We start from the raw sequence: 24,517 nt of genomic DNA on the forward strand, positions 1-24,517 counted from the left end.
TGTTGAAGATGGCAGAGTCTCTGTCAGCCTGTCACACCAAACTGTTCACCTACCTGGTCAGTTGTGTCAGGCTGCAAGAAATAAACTACTCTTGAATAAGATCCATAATGCATTTCTTGGGTCTGTTTGTTAGAGCAGGTTATACAACCCTGCTGTTTCTCACGATGAGGAGCTCTAACAACTGTGCATGTGAGAAGCAGCTTGACATAAATCAATGCCTCTATCTTAGCGTATCTGCCCAGTTGTCTTCTAGAGTGGGCCTCCCATCAAACAACTGCTTATTTCCTGTCTACAGCATGTCTACATGCATGGCTAATGTCTCCCACTCAGCGATCTCATGGGATTGCATCTGTGTCTTAATTTTAGCTCTATTAAATAAGATTGCCTATCTTTCTTGAGTTTATCTCAGGATCCTCCGAAGCAAAAATTGCCATTTGCTGTGCAGCCCCAGTTTTAAGTAAGAGCATCCCAAACATTAAACACCACCCCCAAAATAGGTTTAGCATTTTTCAAATGACTTGATGACATAGACATGCATGTGTGTGAACGTGTGTATTGGTTTGTTTGTGACTTTCCTAGGTCATCTAGCACAGGGCTGGCTGGGCTCAACAACGTATAAATTCACTGATAGGTTGAACACAGGCTACTCCATCTTCCTGTAACTGCCAGAGCTGAAGTAAAGTGTTCTGGGTAACAGAGGAAGTTTATAGGTTGGAAAAGGTGGGTATGCTTGAGTAATCACTACTTTCTGTTCTTGGAAGCAGACTTATTCTGCTTATTCATGTTTCTCAATTCTCTTTCACTGCTTTGCTCATTCAACAAACTTGGCTTTGTCTGAGGTGATGGGCAAAGATGCATCAGTGCACATGACATTCTTAGGAGAGGTGCCGATGCATCTGCCCATCCTGTGACTTTACTGAAGAACCTATTCAAGAGCCACTTTATGGGATATTTCTACACGGGATTGGAATTTTAGGATAAGAAAACCCGTAAGATAAGCCATCAAAATAATACTGAGTGAGAAAAATTAAGTTCCAACATGGAAAAAAAAAAAACAAACAACCTTTAGTCAGGGTCAGAAGTGGATGCTTTCCTTGAGATATAAAAGTTTGTTAGCCCTTTTAGCACCTCTCTGGTTTGGGAACTAAACTCCCTGCCCCGGAAAGTGCAGTACATGAGCTATTTCTTTCTGTGAGGCACCTGAATTATAATAAAGTGACTCTAGAACTACTACCTGCGTGACTCAGTCCACGCTGGAATGAGGGGAATTGTGCGCCCTGTGATTGGGAATTCTCAGATTCCTGGAGTACTGTCAGAATCACAGTATCTTGACCGATAGAATCTTGTTTCTTTGCTGGTGCTTGATGGAGGGTGAACCAGCACTAGTAGACAAAGAAAGTCGAGGTTGAGTAATAGTCACTCTCCTTTCCTCCTCCCACTTCCCTTCAGAACTGCCTTCTCCAAGTCCCAGCAGACGTTAGTGTTTGTGGGACGACATTGCAGATGGCTGTGTCAGGACAAATTTGTGAGTTCCTGAGCTCCTCTCTTCTCCCTTTCCTTCCCTTCCCTGCAGCTGACAGTGCTGGAGAAAAAGAGAAGTGTCCTGATGGTTGGGACAAAGCAAGAAACAAGTCATGAGTTTGCTATTTTTTGAGGGGCTACTGCAACATTGCACAACGTCGCTCATTAGGCTAGTAGTCTCAGTATGACACAGCATTTTTTTTGTCCCTTAAATGCAGCCTTAGAATTTTTTTTTTTTTTTTTTTTTTTTTTTTTTTTTGCGGTACGCGGGCCTCTCACTGCTGTGGCCTCTCCCGTTGCGGAGCACAGGCTCCGGACGCGCAGGCTCAGCGGCCATGGCTCACGGGCCCAGCCACTCCGCGGCATGTGGGATCTTCCCGGACCGGGGCACGAACCAGTGTCCCCTGCATCAGCAGGCAGACTCTCAACCACTGCGCCACCAGGGAAGCCCCAGCCTTAGAATTTTTAATACCACTTTAAGTAACTCATCATAAGACTGAAAGCTTGATGTCTCCTGATCCAGCAAAACACGTGAGTCAAGTACCAGCTGTGTAGTAATACTTTTAAAATTCAGGATCTTGGTCCTGAGGCTTGAGATAAAAAACAATTGATATATACCCATTTGGAAATTTATTAAATGCTGTAACTACATATTCTCCTACAGTACTTTTTAGCTCCAAAAGTTAGTTCTTAGAGAAATCATAGATAGTTATTCTAGGAGTGGGCGAAATCAGGTAGGCCCACTGACAATGGAGAAAGGTAATCTATTTTCAACCTCAGTTTGAATGTGGATTCCTTCTCAAATAATCCTTTGAGCTTACTTGTTGGACTTTGAAGGAAATAAGAGGAATACTATAAAATATGATGTATAAGCATGTGTATCTAAACATTACTTAGAACTCATTGAAAATAATCTAAGTACCCACCAGTGTGATACTGGTCAAAAGAATTATATTAGATTCACAAAATGGAATGTGTTGGATTCATTTAAAATAATGTTTTATAAATATAAATTTATTTATGATATTTTATTATTATTATTAAAAATTGAAATCAACTTTTAAAGTGTTTAACATAAGAAAAGGGTAGTAAACAAAAACTATATATTAATGTGGTAAAATAATATTACACATGTATGATATTTTATTAAAAATATAAATATATATATTAAAAGTTCTCACTATATTATCATAGAAAAATACTATCTCAGTGTTAATGATTATCACTTCATGGTAGAATTACAGATTTTTTTCTTTCATTTTCTTACATATAGGGGTGTGTGTGTGCGTGTGAGTGTGTGTATGTAAACATGTATTGCTTCTGCCACAAAGATAAATTAATATTAAAATATTATAGATTTCAGGCTGAAATGGGAGAATAAAGCTGGAGCTCAGAAGCTCTATCTATAGCAGGTAACAAAAATGAATCAAACATAGTAATATATAAATAAAAGTATAAAATATAACCAACAATCAAACAAGTTCAAAATGTGATGTTTGAGACAAAAACCGCAATTTCTCACATGGAGCCGAGCATAGTGGCTCCTAACTTTACCTCCACATTCAGATAGTCATATTGTGTAGAAAGTCGAATCATCAAAATTCTCAGCATTCTCATTAAGATCTGTACCCACCACTACCAGTTTACAGAGCTGGAAGCAGGCTGAACTGGGAAGATGAGAAAGTTACTCCAAGAAGAGTTAAGGACAAATCCTGTAGAGAAATGGCCACATTAGCAGAGCCAATAGAAATGGATGCAAAAATCACTGGAGAGCCTTGAGATTATCCAGGACTTCCTGATGAATTTTGGAAAAAATTCAAAGCCCCAGTGCATTCCCTTTCAGGACTAAAACGCTTTCCAAACTAGGTGAAATGATCCAGAACCTTTAAGAAAATCCCAAAGGAGCAGAGCTGGTGACCTTCAATGAAGTACACACACAGGCCCGGCTGAGTCCTCCCCACTCCCATTTCCCTTCCTCAACATCACCAGTGCCTCTAGGCTACAGAAGAGCAGGTGGAACACTGCTCAGCCTTCAAGATGGTGAAGAAGGACAGACAAACAGGTTCTAAACCCAGCCTGGTGGGGATCAAGAAAAACTTAAATGCTTAAAGGAAAACCACTCTACTCATAACCCTTCTGATATCCCGTATGTGGGTTTTCCACACCAAGCAGTTCTACGATTCTCTGTAGTCACCAGTTTAATTCCATTGTGACCCTAACTATCCGAAGTTAGCACAGATCCCACAGGTCAATGGCTCAGTCCCACAAGACAACCCCCAGCTTCAGATGCTAATCACAAGTCCCCAGGTTACCTACACTTCTGTCCAGCTTGGCTACCAATCAGAGATTCCCACAACCCCCTCCTCAGTTTCTATAATTTGCTATAAAGACTCACAGAACTCTGGGAAACACTTTACTTACATTTGTGGGTTTATTATAAAGGCTATTGTAAGAAATACACTTGAGGAGGCAGATGAAGAGGAACACAGGGTAAGGTTTGGAAGGGTCCTGAGCTCTGGAGCTTCACTCCTCGTATAGTTGGGGTGCGTGCGTTCACCAATCCAGAAGCTCCCTAAACCCCATTGTCTAGGGTTTTTATGGAGATTCCATTATGTAAGTATGATTAATTAACTCAATTTCCACTAGTGATGAACTCAATCTCCAGCCCCTCTCCCCTCGCGAGAGGTCAGGGGATGGTACAGAGCATTCCAGCCCTCTAATCACATGGCTAGTTCCTCTGGCAAACCCAGTCCTCACCCTGAAGCTCACCAGGGGTCACCAGCCACCAGTCATCTTGTTAACACACAAAAAGATACTCTTACCACTCTGGAGATTCTAAGGGTCTTAAAAGCTCACTCAAAAAATTACAAGGGGGTTTCCCTGGTGGCACAGTGGTTGAGAGTCTGCCTGCCAATGCAGGGGACACGGGTTTGTACCCCGGTCCGGGAAGATCCCACATGCCGTGGAGCGGCTGGGCCCGTGAGCCATGGCTGCTGAGCCTGCGCATCTGGAGCCTGTGCTCCGCAACGAGAGAGGCCACAGCAGTGAGAGGCCCGCGTACGGCAAAAAAAAAATAATAATAAATAATTACAAGGGTTTTAGGAGCTTTGTGCCATGAACTGGGGACTTAGACCAAATACATATTTCTTCTTCTTTTTTTTAATTTAGTATTTATTTGGCTGCGCTGGGTCTTAGTTGCGGCATGTGGGATCTTTAGTTGCAGCACACGATCTCTTAGCTGCGGCCTGTGGGATCCAGTTCCCTGACCAGGGATCAAACCTGGGCCCCCTGCATTGGGAGTGCGGAATCCCAGCCACTGGACCACCAGGGAAGTCCCTATATTTCTTATTATATCAACATTACAATACTATATGCAAAAAATAGGTCTGGGTAAATGTAGGAGAAATTCCTTTTAATTATGTTTGTCCATTTTGCCTTTCTCTAATATTTCATATTTAATTCATCAGCTAATTCTGTCAGCTCTACTTTCAAAATATATCTAGAATCCAACTACTTCTCACCGTCTCAACTACTAATGCTCAGGTCCAAATCTCCATCACCTCTTGGCTAGGTGGGGACTGGTCTCCCCACTTCTGCACCCACATCCCCTAGAGTCTTGTCTCTGCAGGATGATAACTATAAAGATGTTGGTCAGTCTCCTTCTATCTCATTAAATGGTGTCCTATCTTACTCAGAATAAAATCCAGGGTCATTACTAGGGCCACAATACCCTACATGGATTTTGTGACTTCTTGCCCTCTCTCTGCCCTGCTTACTTCCCTCCAGCCACACTTGCTGATTCACACTTGGAGCATGCCAAGCACGCTCTTACCTGAGGCCTTTGCATTAACTATTCCACTACCCTGGAATGATCTTCCTCCACATGTCTGCATGGCATTTCATGACCGCACTTCACATCTCTGCTCCAATATCACTTAATCAGAAAGGCCCTTCTCGATCACTCAGAATATAAAAGCACCCACTTTCTCTCTTTACCTCATTTTAATTTTTTCATAATATACACCATATCCAGCTATAATTAATATATATGTAGTATATATTTTTATATGTATATTAAATGCATTATGTAAATACTACATTTGCTGTATATCAATATATAAAAATACCTATCAAGAGTATATAAACATGTATACATGTTGCCTTATCATCTGACACACACGCCCACACACACAAGAATGCAAACAAACTCCATGTGAACAGGGACTTTGTTTTGTCAGTGTTATAACTCCCACACTCAGCACAGTATCTGGCACATAGTGGGTGTCCTCACTAATTATTTGTTTAAAGAATACTCAACAATTAAGGGAAACCAAAGATATACAAAGAATCTTTAAATATCTAGTAAAACATATCCATGTAATAGTAAACTATTTTTGATTGAAGGATTGGCAAGAAACATGCAGGTATCCTCATAGCTTTGCCCACATGAAAGTGAGGTCCAGAGATATGGAGTCATTTGCTCAAGGAGGTACTGAGGTGTGAAGGAGACCCTGCCTGGGCTTTGGAGTCAGGCAGAACTGGAATCCACTGCTTCCCAGCCCTGTGACCTTAGAAAAGTTATTTACACTCGTTGTCCCTTTACTTTCTCATGTGGAATATTTAGGCTTCACACCTTGCAGAACTGTCAAAATAATTAAAAGCAATACTGAATGCATGGAATTTTTCTGTTGCTATAGAATTAAGACAGGAATCCACAAATGAAAACAAAGAGGTATTAAGACTCCCATTGTAAAGAGAGATGAAAGCAACTGGGTCCTCCTTCCCAGCCCCAGCGCTTACTATTGGGTTGGCCAAAAAGTTCATCCGGATTTTTCCATACCATCTTATGGAAAAGCCTGAATGGACTTTATGGCCAACACAATAAATGCAGCAGAGTTAAAACTGCCACCCCAAACAAAACCATTCTTTACTTCCAGAGTGGGAGAGGAATCAGAAGAGGGAAGGCCACTGGGGACGTGGGCCTTCAGGGGAGTTTAGTGTTAGTAATGAAAGATTTTACTTTCCCACCCATGAAGGAGGAGGAGGGGTTCTCTTACCCAAGTGATAGGAAGGCTCCCACAAAATCATAGACACTAAGGATGTCCATGGAGGGGGAAACTGGTGTCTACTCCCTGGCTGGATGCTTACCGAGCCATGGAATGTTCGGGCCCATCATCTCGCTTTGCTCAAGTGAAATAGAATATGGTGAAGGAGTTCAGCATCACCTGGAATTTTAAATGTTGCAGCCACGACACTGGTGACTGCTCTTCTTCCCGAGATCCCAGGATGTTCAAAGCTTATTGGTGCAGAAAACGCTAGCATGGGTAGTGGATCTGGGGAAAGACAAGGATATCCAGCCCTGTTCTCCACAACACTTGGGAGACCTCAGTGGTTCCTGTGGCTCCATATGTAGGAAAACAGGGTTCAAAAGAGGAAGCAGAAGATTCAAAGTTGACCAAGAGGCCATGACATAAAAAGACGGCGCTTACCAGGGAGGAATGGCCAGAGGAAGATGTGTATGCACTACACTTTGAGGGTGTTTTTAAAGATGGGCAGGACTCAGTGAGCTTCATGTCATCTCAGAAAAACCACAGACAGAATTATATTGAGACAGCGTATCAGCAGAGGCCACCAGCAGTGATGGAACCAGACCAAGTCAGAGAATGTCAGAGGTGCCTCTACACCACTGATGCGGGTGGTTATGAGTGGAGATCCCTCCCTCCTCTTTCCCCTTCCTCACTCCTCCTTCTTTTCTTCCTCCTCCTCATCTTCCTTCTCTTTAATATAGATATATTAGAAAGAGAGAATGTCAAAGACTGATTTGTGAAAAGTTGAACGGAGGTTTGTGTGTGAATGGGTGTGGGGGCTACGTAACCAGGGTTGGCATGGAGGAATACGGTAGGAGGCAGGATAGATACTCCTGAAGCCACAGTGATAGTCTCAGAGGGGAAACTGCCAGGCCAGGTCCGGCTAGTTTAGGCTCCAGCATATGAATAGGTGTTCCCACCGTGCTGAAGCTGTTTGCATCTAATGGAGGACAACTTAAACTTTCAGAAGACTCTTGTCTAAGGTACTCTTTTTTTTAATATATATATATTTAATAAATTTATTTATTTTATTTATTTTTGGCTGCGTTGGGTCTTTGTGGCTGTGTGAGCTTTTCTCCCATTGCGGGGAGCAGGGGCTACTCTTCGTTGCGGTGCGCAGGCTTCTCGTTGTGGTGGCTTCTCTTGTTGCAGAGCACAGGCTCTAGGCATGCGGGCTTTAGTAGTTGTGGCACATGGGCTCAGCAGTTATGGCTCGTGGGCTCAGTAGTTGTGGCGCACGGACTTAGTTGCTCTGCAGCATGTGGGATCATCCTGGACCAGGGCTTGAACCTGTACCCCCTGCATTGGTAGGGGGATTCTTAACCACTGTACTATAAGTTACTCTTTTTTTTAAAAAGCTGATGTGCCTGTCTTAAGACTTCATTCCTAGCAGAAAATATTTAAAGTAATCCTTTTAAGGGAATTCCCTGAAGGTCCAGTGGTTAGCACTTGGTGCTTTCACTGCTAGGGCCTGAGTTCTATCCCTGGTCAGGGAACTAGGATCCTGTAAGCTGCGTGGTGTGGCCAAAAAAAAAGAAAACATTAAGAAACAAAAGTAATCCTTTTAAAATATAGTAGAGAAGTTGTGGCAAATTCCAATTAAAAATGATAACTTCTGAGTAAACATGTTAGCAAGTAGAATTATTTTGATAATATTTTCACCAAATCTTTATAAGGTAGAATATAGAGTTATTTAGTCAGTTGAGCTTTATTGAAAACACAGTTTTAAGTTCTGAATAATGGAGCATAATTTTTTGTAATTCTAGCATAAAGACATTTCTCTATATAGTTATGCAACAAATTAGACAATCCCATAGTCCACTGAGGACTTTAACTTTGTTTCACATGAAAACATGGACAGCATATCAACTTCTAGATTAGGTATATAGCTTGTGGCTATAGAGACCAAATGAGATAGGAGGTTTAGGAAAGTATTTGGTTAAAATTGACAAAAGAGTTAAGTAAGTGCTATGTCATATTAAAAAAAAGTTTGGTTTTCTGATCTGAATTATTTGAATTAATTGCACAAAATGACAAACAGAAAAAAAGTAAGATAGAAAAGTGAAAAGAAAAGCACAATAGAATAATTCTTAATTTAGATGCAGATTTTATTACTATCTCCTTTCTCTGCTCCAGTTTGATCTTTCTTCATATCACTCACACTTTCAAGTTTAACAAGAAAAAGTGAAATGTACATACAATTCAGATACCTTTTCTTCTGAGCCAGAGAGACAAATCTCTTCCATTAAATTCCTGAATTAAGAGACAGGAAGTTGGCCATGTAGGATAATGTGTTCACCTCTTACTCACAGAGAATGGGCTTTGATGAATAATCAGCTGGACAGCAGTTGTGCAATCACTTAGAGGACATCAGAAGTCAGTGCTGGGAAAGGGGAAGGAAGTCTGAAGAATATGAGAGGGGAGGGCTCCACCTCCTCTCCTGAAATCAGGATTTACCGGTTCACATAAAGGTAAGGTATTTTGGTATTTCTGGCTCAGAAATATACAGGAGGTTGTGCAAAAAAAAAAAAGTGAGTGGGTCCACAGTCATTAATTTTATTTAGGAAAAACAAAACAAAACTAGAGAAAAATTTTAGGAGCATCTTTACACAACAAAGGTTTAAAAAAAAGAAAAGTGCCCTTTGCTACTCTATCGGATGCAATATTCAGAAGCATTACAAGATATTGCTGTCCCTCTGCATGATGATTTAGGGAAGTGATTCATTTAAATCTGTAACCATTTTTCCATTCCCTTTTAGATTCTCATTTTAGCATCATAGTGGAGAAGCTTAAAAGTTCTTACAACTCCCCTTGCTGGCAGCAAATAAGAAGTGCAGCTTTAATATGGAAAACTTCAGCATATATACCCTGAATATAATGGCTAAATGTTAAGATCAACTTTTTATTTATTTTATTTTTTTAAGTTTTTAATTATATTTTATTGTTATTTGATTTCATAGGCATACAAATTCAGTCAGGGCAAAATTAATATGTGCATTAGATTTCATTTCTATATAGGAGAAAAAGATATTTGAATTCAGACTTTTTTTTTTTTTAATGATAAAAAATTATCTCTCACAGTTCTGGAGGCTAGAAGTCTAAGATCAAGGTGTTAGCAGGTTTGGCTTCTCCTGAGGCTTCTCTCCTTGGCTTACAGGTGGCTGCCTCCTTGCTGTGTCCTTGCATGGTCTTTCCTCTGTGTGTGTGTGCATCCCTGGTGTATCTTTCTCTTCTTATACGGACATCAGTCCTATTGGATGAGAACCCCATCCCGAGGACTTTATTTAACCTTAATTAACACTTTAAAGGCCTTAGCTCCAAATACGGCCACAGTCTAAGGTACTGGGGGTTAGGACTTCAATAAGCCAACAATGATTGTCTAGTGTGTAGAAAGGTCCTGAGCTGGGCTGGAGACTGAATCTGGACTCCTGGATGACTCAGCTGTTAGTGGAATTTCCTTCTGAAACTTTAAACAGCTGGATGACTGTCTTAGACTTTTTTTTTTTTTTTTTTTTGCAGTACGCGGGCCTCTCACTGTTGTGGCCTCTCCTGTTGCAGAGCACAGGCTCCGGATGCGCAGGCTCAGCAGCCGTGGCTCACGGGCCCAGCTACTCCGCGGCATGTGGGATATTCCCGGACCGGGGCACGAACCCATGTCCCCTGCATCGGCAGACGGACTCTCAACCACTGTGCCACCAGGGAAGCCCCAGGCTGATTTTTGATCAAGGAAATACACTTGTGGTATTTTTCTAATCCTGTATTCCTGTCCTTTCAACTGCATCTGTTTCAGTGTTTGCTCTATCAGTGCTTCTGCATATTAGGTTTCCTGACTCAATGTCTTGAAGAGGAATATTTTGTTTCACATCTCTCTTCATGATGTCTCCACGAAAGAATTTATCCAGAGTTTTTGTTTTATCACCATCAAAAACATTGTTATTATTACTTAAAGGGTTGGATGTTACTGATTCCTATTTCTATCTCCTTAAAATCCCTTTGGATTTTTAATCTGCAATTCCCAGTGTTTGCCAGTTCAGTACCAGCTGCAAATTAGTTAATGTGCAGTTTAGCTTTTCTTTGAAATCAGTAATTAAGATGTAAAGTAAGACTGAGCCCAGTACTAATTCCCTGGGCTTCCCACTGGGACCCCTCCTGAGCTCAATAACTCTTTTACCACCACCTCTGGGTTTATCATCTTCCAGCCAAGACTCAAGCCATTTCACTAGGTATATAATTAAGTTGATTTATGAGGGTGGGTAGATTAATTTTATTTTGTAAATGTTGTCTGATACATATATTTATTTTTCTGAGCTTCATATTTACGTATGTTGAAATATTATAGCCAAAGAAGGAAGCATATTTTCATCCAGGCTAAGCCTGATATTTTCTGATAGACAATCACTTAGTCTGGAGATATACATAGATGGTCTCTTAATGTTATTAGTTCTATCATCTAACTGCAGACAAAGTTCAGCCTCTAGAAAAAAAATTACAATTCAATGACCTTTTTTCCTTCTATCTTAATTATTTTTTATATCTTTTCAGTTTTCTAGTATCTTTCCACTTCTTTAGGATAAAGACAATGAAAAAAAGTATCTCCATTTTGGTAAATTTATTCACTTATTCCCTGATCAACCATAGAAGAATCTTTTGTTTTCAGGTCTTAGGCATCTTCTACTAGCTGCCAATTATCTATGTCTCAGGCTGACATTCAAATAATTAAATATTCAGGTGCACTGATCTTGCCACCAAGGGTTTTATGAGCGTTTGAGAAATTTGTTTAAGTTTAATTGGGAAATTAAGCCATGGGGCAACGTTACTGCAAAGCTATACTGCTGTGTTCTGAGTAACTAGACTAATCTAGGTCAGAAAAGCACAATAGGACACACAAACACCCAAAGAACTCAAAATCGTGCTTTTGATGACTGCCAAATTTTGAGATACTTTCATCTTCCCATTCTGGGACTCTTTCTTCTTTGGGCGTGCAGACTGGGCTCTGGTTTATAACCTAAATCTTCTTAATGATTTGTAGCCCTTGCCTCTTTCCTCTGGCTCTTCTTTCTCCCTTCAGAACTTACTCAAGGATTTTATTACTTGTGTGTTTGTGAAACATATTGCTTTTTTTGTCTGTAGTATCAGATAACACTCCTAGCACTCTGAGTTAGATGTTGTTTCTCTGTTTCTGGGAAACACATCCAGACAGGCAGTAAACATTTTTATTTCACTATAAATCCTTGAGAGTTTATCATGTATACAAGACTGTGGAATGATGGATTATTTTTTTTCCCAGCTGATGCTTGACCACCTCTTGGCAGAGAAGACCAAATGAATGGTCCTTTCTCACTTCATGTTTTCCTTAAGACCTGCTTAACATAGCTGAAAACTATCAAAAAATAAAGGAAAAAATGGAAAAGAAGAGAAGAGAAGAGAAGGGAAGGGAAGGGAAGGGAAAGGAAGGAAGAGAAAGCATGAGAGTATGTAAACTTATTTCTAATCTTTTTTGTTTTGTTTTGTTTTTGTTTTTTTTGTTTGTTTTTTTTTTTGAAGATGTTGGGGGTAGGAGTTTATTGATTGATTTATTTTTGCTGTGTTGGGTCTTTGTTTCTGTACCAGGACTTTCTCTAGTTGTGGCAAGTGGGGGCTACTCTTCAACGCGGTGCATGGGCCTCTCACTATCGCGGCCTCTCATGTTGCAGAGCACAGGCTCCAGACGCGCAGGCTCAGTAGTTGTGGCTCACGGGCCTGGTTGCTCCACGACATGTGGGATCCTCCCAGACCAGGGCTCGAACCCATGTTCCCTGCATTAGCAGGCAGATTCTCAACCACTGCGCCACCAGGGAAGCTCCTATTTCTAATCTTGAACTCAAACTTTCCCAGCTGTTTTCTACCATCTCTACAGTCACTAGGCTTTAAAAAAAAAAAAATTAAAACCTCCTGAATTCTCCGTCTTAGTAAGCACAGTGATTAATTGAAGACATTAAATTGCTTTAAGAGACAATTTTACACATTTAAGATTTCTGAAATCATGAACCTCGTGAGATGGATCCAGAAGTATTAAATTCATGTTTTAATGGAAGCCTCTAAATTAGGAGTTTGAGTAAAATTGAAGAGAATTTTGTCAGTGTTGTTCCAAGCTCTGCTATTCTTTGCACATTAGGTAGCTACCTGTCTCCATCTGATTTAATGAGCTTCTGTAATACTGATTTTAGTCTGTTATTATTGCATTCTTGTTTTTAACTATATACTGTTTTATTCTTCTCCCCACTATTTTACATTGGTAGTGACTTAGAGCAAAGCTCTACTACACCTAAAATATACTATGTCAGAGTAATTCACATACTTCTTTGTTTCTCCATGCATATTATATAAACACAGCATACACATACATAGATAAAATATATTATCTTGAATATTATTTTAATCATAATAGGCTCATGTTTATTCTGTGTACATTCTCTTACTTCATGGTTAAAAAATCATCTTGCAATCGCTTATTTTTCAGATAATATGATAAAACCAGATTAGCAACATGCGGATAAGAGTGTTCTTAATAAGTAGCTAGAATTTACTTATCTGATGAATAGTCATTATTTTCTACCTCTAGCTGTATCAGATGGTTTCAGGCACGGAGCTATGACTGTAAAGAATTTTGGCCCATGAAGTCAAATTAAATTATGATCCTACACGTATCCTAGATGGATATGACATGAAAATGACATTCTTTTAAAGCTATGTGGCAACTTAGACATCAACTACCCTTTCAACTAGGAGGTAAAATAACTGAAGTTCAGGAAGTAAATTCCTCAGCCAAGGTAATACAGAGTGCTCGAAGCAGCGACAGAACTGGGAGAAACTAGAACTAGAGCTGGTCAGAGTGCTTTTCCGTTCTCCCTCCAAAAAGATGACTACTTCCTATGAGTATGATAGAAGCACTGAAGGAAATACATGGTTGTCTTTAAAGAGGAAATTCCTATGGGTCTTGCCAGCCCCAAAGTAAAACCTCAGGAAATGTACACAAATGAAGAAATAAATCCATATGCTACTTGTGCATTATCAAATAATAGGGAGGTTGATAATTATTGAAAGTCTTTGGCTATAGCTCAGAGAAAAATGATCAGAGTACAAGCTACAGAAGTAAATATCCTGGATTAATCTGTTTGATATTAAAATCAGCTCTAAAGGATCCACTATTTTAATATGCAAACAACTTAAAACATGAAAACTAGTTTTAAATGTGTTCATTCTTTGCATTATATAAAACATTTTTTCTAAAAATTCTTCAAATCTGGGAATTGTGTTTTAATTAATAACTTGTTCTCCTATTAAATATGTGCAATTGGGACTTCCCTGGTGGCGCATTGGTTAAGAATCCGCCTGTCAAGGCAGGGGACACGGGTTTGAGCCCTGGTCCGGGAAGATCCCACAAGCTGCAGATCAGCTAAGCCCATGCGCCACAACTACTGAGCCTGTGCTCTAGAGCCCATGAGCCACAACTACTGAGCCCACGTGCCACAACTCCTGAAGCCCACATGCCTAGAGCCTGTGCTCCACAAAAAGAGAAGCCACCACAATGAGAAGCCCGCACACTGCAAGGAAGAGTAACCCCTGCTCACCACAACTAGAGAAAGCCCGAAATCAACAACGAAGACCCAACGCAGCCAAATTAAAAAATAAATAAATGGATTAATTTAAAAAATATGTGCAATTAATTATGGAAGAAGTCCAGCATCATGGACACCATTAGATGGCAGTATGACACAAAACTATTATTTCCACTGAAAGTTTACAGCACAGTTCACATATTCATCTGCACTGCATTGACAGTAAGTTTTTAAGTGTAAAAAAAATGAAATGCAAATTGGAGATTCTGATACAAGAGAATGAGACAGAACTCAGAGGGAAAGTAAAAAGACTGAGAAAGAGCAATAGGAGCATGAAAGCTGATGACAGGGAAAATATATATTCCAGGAAGGCAAACAGGACCTCTGTCTACCACACTGGCTCCATGACCATGTGATGCAAATATTGCAAAGTTTGGTAAATTTTTTTGGACAAAATTTTTATATTGAAAAATAAAGGAAAGAAAAGTCATTTAATTCCTCTGAGACATTCTCTCTAACTTCAAAATAAAAAGCAACCCATATTCCATCTATCATTAAGTGTGTCGGGATCAAAAATTTTGAGTTCCTAAGAGTTGGGTATTTACCTAAGTATAATTTTGTATGCTAATAATTTCGCATATAAGAGAGAATTTTTTTTAAAGAAAAAACTTAAGTTTAATAAATCTGTTTTAAAAATAATCCAATTCTTTTTTGCAGACAGGTGTTATCCTATACAAAATTGGACTATAGTATATGGTATGTGACTTACTCTAAAAGTTTGACATCCCTTGTAGATAGCCTGCATTATATGTTAACAGGAAGAAAAAAATTGAGAGAGTGACAAAAACATTTTTACATCCAAAAATTATTTTGTATAATGTACAATAAACACCATGTCTAGAGAGTATTCTTTGCTGATATAGAAATACTGTATTTCTAGGTAAGGATGTAGCAGGAAGCAAGGCTGGAAGGCTCTACTCTTGTTTTACTTGGGCAATGGTGGATGTCAGTTTTGAAAGGCACAACATGACTACTCCATTTTAACACTTTTCACTCCACTACTCCTTCCTTTGTATGGCCAGCTCCTGACATAATGAGAGAAAAGTAACCTATTGGGACCAGCTCAATTCCGTGACATGTTTTAACAAGGCAAGCTCCTCATTAATATCAGGGGCTTTTTGGAATCCCAGTGGTACCCTCTTATAAGCATAGTTTGTCCAGTACCCAGATCTGCAATAGTATATACTTTACTGCCACATTCTTCCTTCTTCAGTTCATTCCTCATAGTAGTGGCTAGTCTGGTTAGTATTTTAGCCCACAGTCATAGACTCTGTTAAATTGAGAGTGCTATCGTTGCTGTACATAGAGATTTTTGAAGCTAAAAATTTTCCCCACCCTTTCAGAAAAAACACAGTAAGGAGCTGCCTTATATTCAGGGTGCCCGATTCTTTCATGCTCCAGGGCATATTGTTATCACCAGCTGTGGTCAGGGAAAAAAAAAATCCCCATCTCTGTGATGTAATACAGTACAATTAGGCACATAATGTAGATTTTATGCTTTTCCCTGAAACATCTGGCATGTACTACTTTCTAAAACCAAACCTTGGAGAGCCAGGCCTCCTGTAGCATTTTAATATCAATGTGCCTTTTCACACATTAGTTATCTAATGTTTGTGCCAGTTTTTGAAAAAAATACCACATCCTAAATATCATCTCTTGAACGAGTGCAAATTCAAAATGCCTGCCAGGGGGTTATGTGTTTGGGGGAGAAACTAATATCTGCCCTAATCTAAATACCAAATGAATTTTAGACTGTCATTCTAGCCCAGCATTAGCATTGGCCCTTGGGAAAATCATTGTTTATGTATTCTTTTCAGATACTAATAATTAAGAATCAATCTATTTAAACCTTGTTGCTAATATTACCTTTGTATAGCTGACATATTAGGGAAATGTGTATAGAGTTATTACTTTTGCCCAGAGAGAAAAAGTTGGCCATGAAAAGTTTTAAACAAATTATCTCCAAGTTCTCAGGAAAAAAGAATTGAGTCACTTGGGGAAAAGATAAAATGTTATACTGAAATCCTTGTGAACAGAAAACTTTCTCACTGAGATTCAGGAGCTCTTCAAGTCAGGACAGTGGGTGTGAAAGTAACTGCTTTAGCAAGGTAGCAAAGTGTACTTTACCTGTTACGCCATCTTCATAGGATTCCATCTTCCTGTAAGATCCACCTCAGAACCAACAAAAGATAAAAAGAAACACAGATTACACAAAAGTAAAACCAAGAATAAAATGAGAGAAGAAAAGTTTATGTGATCCATATAGTCTGAGGATTTAATAATATAGTAAAATGTTGATAAAACATTTACAAATGTACATGCAAAATGGCTTGTATTGGTTTATAAAGACTGTTAGTTGGCATTTAGTCATTTCCATGAATCATGCTGAAATTTTAAAAAGAAAATGATGAAATTGTTTGAACCAAGTACAACGTAAGCAAACTCTAAAACGTTAGAAAATTAAAACAAAAATGTTATACCTTGCCTAGACAACTATCCACATGTCCAGATAATAGCTTTAAGATTTATTGTTAATAAATTTAATGGAGATATTAATAAGTTTAATTAAAGAGCTACTTATTTTAACATTAGAATGTTGCTATTTTGGTAGAGGTATTGCAAAGAACTTAGGAAATTGTTCTTGAACTCTCAGGGTCTTGGTTTTCTCATTTATAAAAGTTGGTTACAGTGAGATGGTTTTTAAGATACTTTCCAGCTCTAAAAAATTGAGTTCATGGATTTTAATGTAATTCCATATGATTGTGTAGTGAACAACTTGCTTTATAAGAATATTGAGTTCATTATTTATACATTTTGGTACTTTCACACCCTAGTGGTTCTTAATAAAGGTCAAAAAGCATTGGTCACAACACCATAATATAAAACGTGTTAGAAACAGATGGCAGCACTGGATATGTCTAAGTAGAAGGACAGATGGAGCAGGACTTAGATTCTGACCCTGGAAGCTCAGAAGGGGTTGAATGACATGACTTATTTTTTTCCCTCTAATTTAAGAAGTAATTTGGTGTAAGGACAAAGAGACCACTTCAACTATATGAAACAACATATAGACAGGGAAAGAATTGAGTTCCAGCAATGTGGTAGACTGACCTAATATGAACTATTTCCCCTTAACGAAAACTCACTTAATGCTGCATAAAATATACCAGTATTGTTTTAGTAAAAATACAAAAATGAGTTAGAAAGAAAGACAAGAAAAGTCCTAGCTGCAGAGTTAAGGAGAGTAACCATAGGCAAGTGTAAGCATATAAATGAAGGCTCTGGTCCTTGGGACACTGACAATCAAATCTAGATCCATGAAATCAAATATAGAAGCATGGAAGGTAAAGCCAGGAGCCTGGGAGGGCTGCCTCTTTCTTAAAGAAGAGCCTGGGAAGAGTCAAGAATGCTTATCTCTGAAAGAAGATATAAATGTCCCATGAGAAATAAAAATCTCAAGTACAGAGTCCAAACTTATACATCCATGTTGTGTACAATTCCCAAGTAGAGAAGTTAGTGGAATATCTAGTCCTAGACTAACAAAATCTCTGGGGCATTCTGTGTGAACAAACACAGGGATTTTCCATAATGCAAAGTGTACAAGACCTCCAAAGGAAAAACAAACAAACTATGAAAAAACTATAGCGGCAGTAATAAAATACTAACTGAAGATGAGCTCACAATAAAAATTATAAACTACATAAGGAAATGATAACCGTAAGGGAAAGTCAGCAGAAACAGAAAACAAGAAGCACCTCAACAAAACACAATCCAAAGTTTAATACAAAATATGTATACGTCAACAATATTTAAATCAGGTTTTTGGCTTCTTGGATGGATGGATGTGGTCTTGGATGTCACCTCTTCCAAATTAGAGCCTTCAGGAGCCTCTCTTACCCCCAGGGTTATAAATAAACTGGTATTTTTTTTATAACAAGAAAAATATCGTGAAGTTTTCTATTTTGCAGCATCCACCATACTGATTCTTGGGGAAATCTTTCAAGTTGCTCTCAGGTTAATACTAACACAAATGTAAAAATTTCCTGTTGAATCTATGTTTATTTGAAATGCTGTGAACACTTCTAATATTTTGGTTTTTCCTGAAATTCTATTTTTATTCTTTTTTTTTTTTTTTTTTAATTTATTTATTTATTTAGGGCTGTGTTGGGTCTTCGTTTCTGTGTGAGGGCTTTCTCTAGTTGTGGCAAGCGGGGGCCACTCTTCATCACGGTGCGCGGGCCTCTCACCATCGCGGCCTCTCTTGTTGCGGAGCACAGGCTCCAGACGCGCAGGCTCAGTAGTTGTGGCTCACGGGCCTACTTGCTCCGCGGCATGTGGGATCTTCCCAGACCAGGGCTCGAATCCGTGTCCCCTGCATTGGCAGGCAGATTCTCAACCACTGCGCCACCAGGGAAGCCCCTCTATTTTTATTCTTGAATAAGCCTTCCATTGCTTGCTTTTTTTTCTCTCCCTCCCATCCTCCCTATCCCACCCCTCCCCCTTTCATTGCTTGCTTTTTAAATCAATATTCTGGAAATACTTTTGTAATCATGAAAATCATTATTTTCCCGGCTTGATAGTATATCCCAAAGATCTCTATACCTGATCTCTAATGGCAATGTAAGGGGTATGGCAGGCTCAGTTATGAAATGATATTTTTATTAGTACATTGTCTTAATTTGATGATTAAAATATGACACTTCATGAATATCAGGGTTTTCAGACATTAGTACATTAGAAAGCAAAGAGTGTGGAGTTAGAGGTAATCATAGATCTTCCCTGTATGTCTGTAGAAAAACAAATAACCTTTCTTTTTCTTCAAAAATATCAGCATGGAGCCCAGAGGGGGGCACACTCAGCTCTCGGTGAAAGGAGGAGGCGGGGCTAACAAGGGGCTGCCTTCAAAGATGGTTGAAATGCAGGAGGATTTTCATCACAGGTTTTTGGCATTGGAAGGTCTTTGAAGATTTTGGCATTTTCGCTTAACAGGTGGTCTCCGAGCCTGCTGCAGTCTGCTGACCTGAAGCCACACAGCTCTGCAGGACTCCTACTTGCTTGGTTTTCTGGAGGTAAGGCCCCAGGAACCTCTCCCTGTTTTTATTCAATGATTATTTTCTTATGGGAGGGTTACGGTTTCCCTTCCGCACCTACTACCAACTGCCCCTCCATCGGACAGGGAAAGCCCCAAAGGAAAAGCGGTAGCATGGGAAGTGCCCACTAGATGGCAGAATTGATTAAGCAGATAACGTGTTAAGGCTGTGATCTCAGAACAAAAACAGGATGGAAAAGGAGTCCCAGTATGGCTCCTAACGGGCCCACGGGTGCTGAGCTAATCATGGCCGCGCTGCTTTTACCTTCCAAAAAGGAAGTGGCACTTTAGAGAAGGACATCATCGTGTCTGCCAGTTAGCGGTGTGAAACACTGTGGTGCTGCCCATGAGGGTAAGAGAGGCCCCTGAAGGCTCAAATTTGGAAGAGGTGACGTCCAAGACCGCATCCATCCATCCAAGAAGCCAAACACCTGTTGTTTAAGTTCCCAAGGAAGATACTGAGAACATCTCTTATTTTGAGAGAATGTATTGTCTACAAACTCGAAATTCTGTTTCAAATTGTCCCAACCGAAGCAACAGAAAGGAGACATTATCTCTTCAGTTAACAGCTCGGATTTACACTGGCACTTTTTGCATTGCTTTGTCAGCATCCATTAGCTTGACAGAGTACCTCAAGACTGAAACAAACATTATGGAAAACTGTGTAAGAATTCAGCATTGGGAATGCAGGCTGAATTTTGTTCAGCTCTAATTTGGCCTCATCTCACATCCACCCACTTATATTGGCTTGCTACCTGTAGCCAGTTTTATTTAACAGCAGTTTTATGCTATTTAGAAGGCACACAGAGTGCTTTAGGGCCTGAAGTTTAGACCCATTCCCATCTATGACTCTCTGTTTTCACCAATAGCTTTTGCGTCAACAGCCCTGGGATTCCAAGTGATGAAGAAACTCTTATAAAATGTTACTGAATGCTTACTCTCAGGAATGGGCCTCCATTATCTCATTTAATCTTTTCAGCAAACCTAGAACCCAGATGTTTTTATTATCAGCTCTGATTTGGGGGATTTTTGGATGAAGGAACTGAAACATAGAGCAGTTGAGAAACTCAGATCATATAAAAGGGATTTCCTTCTGCAATGTGTAAATTTTATTCCTTTCTTAGTTGAATTTGAACATGATAAACATTATACCTCTATTTAATGGTTGTGTATAGGATCAATTTTAATTTTCCCTTATTTGTAAATAAACAATCACCAAACCTTATGCTTGTTCTGAATAATGGCTGGTGTACGCTGTGGGGTCTCAATTATTTTAATTAATTGGGATATAGAACATAGAGCTTATGTTTTCTGGACAAATGTGGAATGATATGTTAGACTGTACATAGAAAGCTGAGGGAAGAAAATGAAACTTGGGCATGAGTGGTTATGTGAACCCAGCCTAATAATAGTCAGTTGTCTTTCACTTTGGCAGTTATGGAAATTAGTGGTATTATAATTTCTGTGTCTGTTGATGGGATAGGTTATTGAGTGATAATCTTATCTTAGATTTTATATTTCTTCTATAACAACGAGCCAACAGCTGAAGAGGAATCAAGAACTACCATTCTTGCTATCTCTCTTTTTGTTATTTTTTTATTTTGGAATAATTTTAGATTTAGAGAGAAGTCACAGAGACAGCACAAGAGTCCCTGTCAACGCTTCATCTAATTTTATCTCATGTTAACACATCACTTAACATGATATATTTCTCAAAGCTTAGACACTAACTTTGGGAAAATATTATTAACTAAGCTACAAACATTATTCGGATTTCACTAGTTTTTCCACTAACACGTTTTGTTCCAGGATCTAATCTAGGACACCATGGTTCGTTTTGTTTCCTTCTCTTTTCATCCAGTTACTGCTGAAATGTGAGGTAGCATCATGCACTCCATCTCCTGCTGCCCATTTGCTTTGGTGTGAACCATCTAAGCCCAGATATTTCATGCAAATCTCCTGGGTATTGGGTCAAATGGGAACTCCCCTTGATCAGAATTAGGCCTGGGATACTCAGATTGTATCAGTGCTTTTAAGCTCATTCCTAACTTCTCTGCTTCCCTATCTCACTGAGCTACTTAAAAAGAGACCTTTTCGGGCTTCCCTGGTGGCGCAGTGGTTGAGAGTCCGCCTGCCGATGCAGGGGACGCGGGTTTGTGCCCCGGTTCGGGAAGATCCCGCATGCCGCGGAGCGGCTGGGCCCGTGAGCCATGGCCGCTGAGCCTGCGCGTCCGGAGCCTGTGCTCCGCAACGGGAGAGGCCACAACAGTGAGAGGCCTGCGTACAGCAAAAAAAAAAAAAAAAAAAAAAAAAAAAGAGAGAGACCTTTTCATCCCTTCTGTTGAAAAAAAAAAAAACTCCAGGTAGTACTTTGCCATTGAGAAGAAGCAAATGAATTTTTATTTATTTATTTATTTTTGACTGTGCGTGGGTTTTCTCTAGTTGCGGCGAGCGGGGGCAACTCTTCGTTGCGGGGCAGGGGCTTCTCATTGCAGTGGCTTCCCTTGTTGTGGAGTTCGGGCTGTAGGCCCGCAGGCTTCAGTAGTTGTGGCATGTGGGCTCAGTAGTCGTAGGTTGCGGGCTCTAGAGCGCAGGCTCAGTAGTTGTGGCACACGGGCTTAGTTGCTCCACGGCATGTGGGATCTTTCCAGACCAGAGCTCGAACCCGTGTCCCCTGCATTGGCAGGCAGATTCTTAACCACTGCGCCACCAGGGAAGTCCAGCAAATGGATTTTTAAAGCATTCTTTGACCCTGTTCTTTTTCATTTGTGTTTGGTTTATGCAATGAGTGAAGCGAGTGAAGCACTGCTTCTTTAGGAAAGATAGCAAAGAAGTCTCCTTATCATCAAGAGATTTTGATATATAAAATCCAGTTATCCTTACTTTGCTTGTCTTACTTTGTTTCCTTGTTACTTTTCCAGTATCACGAGTCATTCAGTATCTACACAGCCAAAGGTGCTGCAGTTTTCTATTGGTCATGCAAAATAATTGTTACCTGGAAAAAGAATAATACAGAATGGAGAAGAATAATACAGAATTAATGTAAATTTCTAAAAAAGGATCTCAGGACAAAATAACTTTAATTTTATATGCAACAGGAGAGAGCTTCGTACACTGACAACCACTTAGAAACAATACACTCAAGAGTCACCCGGGTGATATGAAAAGGTTACATTTTTTATTAGTAGTAGTAATTTTTTTTTTGGTATAATGAATGAGGCTGCCTATATGTGATTGAAAAATAACTTTCTGGTTTCTCAGCTGCCGTCTCTGTGCTGTGTTATGCCAGTGACAGTCACACAGATAGGAAGCTTATATTAAAACCAGAATCAAAGGCAACAGGAGTGGGAATCTGCCTTCATTAATGAACCATTGAAGCTTCTCTCCAGCATGGATGAACACTAAATCACTGGTTAGATCTCTGGTGATTTCCTATTTGAGAGATGTGAAGGAAATGGTACATTCAGACTAACAGCACAGCCTTAGAAACTTGTCAAAATACTTTCAAACATGCAGGCTTTAAAATTATTTTAAAAATTATCTTTATAGAGCTACTGGAAATATTCCCACCAAGGATTTGATTTGGCCGTGACCCTGGAAGGAGCAAGTCACTGCATATGGAAGCATTGGGACTCAACTGATAAGTCTTCTCTTGCATTTTCAACACTTTGGTCACAATAAACAAGGGTTCTTTTTTCAAAATTCATTTTATTGAAGTATAGTTGATTTACAATGTTGTCTTAATTTCTGCTGTACAGCAAAGTGATTCAGCTATACATATGTATACATTCTTTTTCAGATTCTTTTCTATTATGGTTTATCACAGGATATTGAATATAGTTCCCTGTGCTATCCAGTAGGACCTTGTTGTTAATCCATTCTATGTATAATAGTTTGCATCTGCTAATCCCAAATTCCCAATCCATCCCTCCCTTTGCCCCCTCTCCCTGGCAACCACAGGTCTTGAATAAGGGTTCTTTTAATGGCTCAAGATAGAGCTGAGAGCTAAGTGACATAAAATTATGAGTCTTTCTCCAATTGAGTAGATCATTATGTTGACTATTCTCTTTTGCTTTTGAATACCTGCACTGTAGTTGTACCATCTATTATATCATTTTTTAAATACAGAGTGCTCTACGTTGGGCTAATTTCTGGTGCACATTAAGAGACTGGTAGCAGATCTTGATGCTGATTGCGGCATCTTGCAATTAAGATTTACATTATAAAGATAAAATTCACTTTTTGGTTCTTTGTAAAGAAGTTGTACCTTATTTTAAATTAAGTCAAAAATATATATTGAGCATCTGTTCTGTATCTGTTTAGCTACACGCGTGGTTTTTTGCAATTTAATTATCATGCATTTGTGGTACACATTCTGTGTACTATGCAATATGGGGGTTTAAGGACTCATAGTCCTTAAATTTTTTAGTATACAGCTGGGGAGAGAAGGAAGGAAAGTAAATAAGATAGGGCAAGATGAAAAACATTATATCAATTATTATTTTGCTAAGATGTAATCAGTTGTGGAGAGGAAGAGTTTGGTTTTAGAAAGTCTGGAAGAAGAATCAAAGTAATTCCAAGTGGACATAATATGGCAAGAATAAAATTTCAGAGTTACACAATTATCAGATGTACCTTGGAAATTATAGTAGACCTATTTTATATGGGCACATAAGGAAATAAAATTACAAAAATGAGGGCAGATCTTCAGTGCCATATTAAGGAGTTTAGACTAGGTCTTGAAAGCATTGAGAAGTCACAGGTTTTTAACAGGATGACATGATTAAAGTAGTATTTTAGAAGGTTAATTTAAAAATAAACATGATAATGTTGATATGGAAATTAGTTAGAAGTGGGGTAACAAATTGGAAGGTTTTTGCAATAGTCCAGCTATGTAGCCAAGGGGCCTGTACCACAGGGGAATTGGAAACATAAGGAAAGAAAAGGATGTGAGAGGCATTTCGAAGCTAAAATTGTCAGATGAGATTTTGCACTTAATAGGATTTGGGAAATGAGGTAGGGAGGAGAGTTGAAAATAGTATGAAAGCTCTGAATCTCCATAACTGAGACAATGATGATAAAATGAATTCAAACTAAGAACAAGAATACCCGGATTACAGGGCTGTCATGAGAAGAAGTCTAAATAACAATCAATAGGGTGA

This window comes from Mesoplodon bidens (assembly GCF_964165515.1).
Source record: "Mesoplodon bidens genome assembly, chromosome: 17".
Lineage (NCBI taxonomy): Eukaryota > Metazoa > Chordata > Mammalia > Artiodactyla > Ziphiidae > Mesoplodon > Mesoplodon bidens.